Here is a 1,393-nt window from a genome sequence, read left to right on the forward strand (position 1 = left end):
AATTCCTTATTTTCTTTAAATATTACATGACTAGGGGATCATTGTTTAAAATTGTGCCACCTTTCGACGACTTGGAATCTGAATTCCACAAGAAAAAGGAAAAAAAGAAAGACGAATTGATTAGCAGTTCCAAAGTCGGCAGAGTATCAACATTCAAAAAGACTTCAAACATGAAAGGAATAGGTTACGAGCCGGAAACAGATAGAGACTTAGACGAGGATGAGAAAAGAAAGCCCGAAAATATGATGGTGAATATAACGACCTTGGCGATAGAGGAGTGCAATCGATGAATGAGAGATCATATTGGGTCGGGTCAAGTACCATGCAAAATCCCAGCCAACACGAATTTTGAGCTTATGGGACACATCTGAAGTATGCTTAAAGATATACCATTCTTCGGGAAAAACCATTAGGATGTGTACAAACATAGTGTCAAGAGGTTGGAAATAGCCAATTATTTCAACTTTCCTAATGTTCCCAAAGACACGACCATGTTAAGAACTCTTCTAGCTGCACCAAAAGATATGGTGGAGCATTAGTTGAAGTCACTTCCACCAGGAGCCATAACAACATGGACAGCCTTGAAAAAAGAATTTATTTAACAATTTAGCCCTCCTTTGAAAGTTTCTAAGTTGAAAAAGAACATCACCAACTTCCAATAAAAGGAAGGAGAGTCATTATATGAGGCGTGGGAGCTCTACAAGAAAATGTTACGAAATTGACCTTAACATAACTTGATTGCGCATCAACATATTAAAACTTTATATGATGGAATAAATGGGAGCACACGACAAACCCATACTCCCAAGGGCTCATGGCAAAGAAATATTCGACCTCCAATAGAGTTCTAATTGAAGAATTTGCCAAGCATTCAAGAGAATACCACAATCCAAAGGAGGACAATACCAGAGAAAGAGTGAGTGTAGATGGAGTGCAAGACAATGTTGCTTCTACAATTGCGTAATGCGACACCATAGATAGGAGGATTACGAAGATGGAGAAAACAATTCACACGATTCAAGTGGTATGTGATAATTGTAGTGGACCACACCTTGCAAAAGAGTGTGACTTGATTGAGAACATGAAAAAGAAGGTGCAAGTGTGTTATTTGGGTGGTGATATATTTGATGACGATTAGAGGAATCCAAAGATGGAATGGAAGCCCTATGAAGCTATAAAAAAGACAAAGAAGAAAAATATTGACAATGAGGGTAGGGTTTTGTATCAAAAGAAGCAAATACAAGTGGAGAAGAAGCCTGATTTGGAGTTAATTCTGAATAGATTCATTGAAGCTAGTAAAAAGAGGCATGACAATACAGATGCCACTCTAAGAAATCAGAAAGCATTTATCGTAAACATTGAGACGCACGTTGGGCAATTAACTAAACTCATT

The 1,393-nt window shown here is 37.8% G+C and overlaps 1 non-coding gene across 1 annotated transcript; it reads right to left on the reverse strand.

The window, feature by feature from the left end:
• Nucleotides 1-629: 629 nt before the first annotated feature.
• On the reverse strand, nt 630-736 carry LOC145007808 (small nucleolar RNA R71). The gene has a single exon (XR_013663172.1). It is a non-coding gene; the product is annotated as a small nucleolar RNA R71 (small nucleolar RNA).
• Nucleotides 737-1,393: the final 657 nt, after the last annotated feature.

The sequence above is a fragment of the Lactuca saligna genome, chromosome 7 (assembly GCF_052625555.1).
Source record: "Lactuca saligna cultivar CGN05327 chromosome 7, ASM5262555v1, whole genome shotgun sequence".
NCBI lineage: Eukaryota > Viridiplantae > Streptophyta > Magnoliopsida > Asterales > Asteraceae > Lactuca > Lactuca saligna.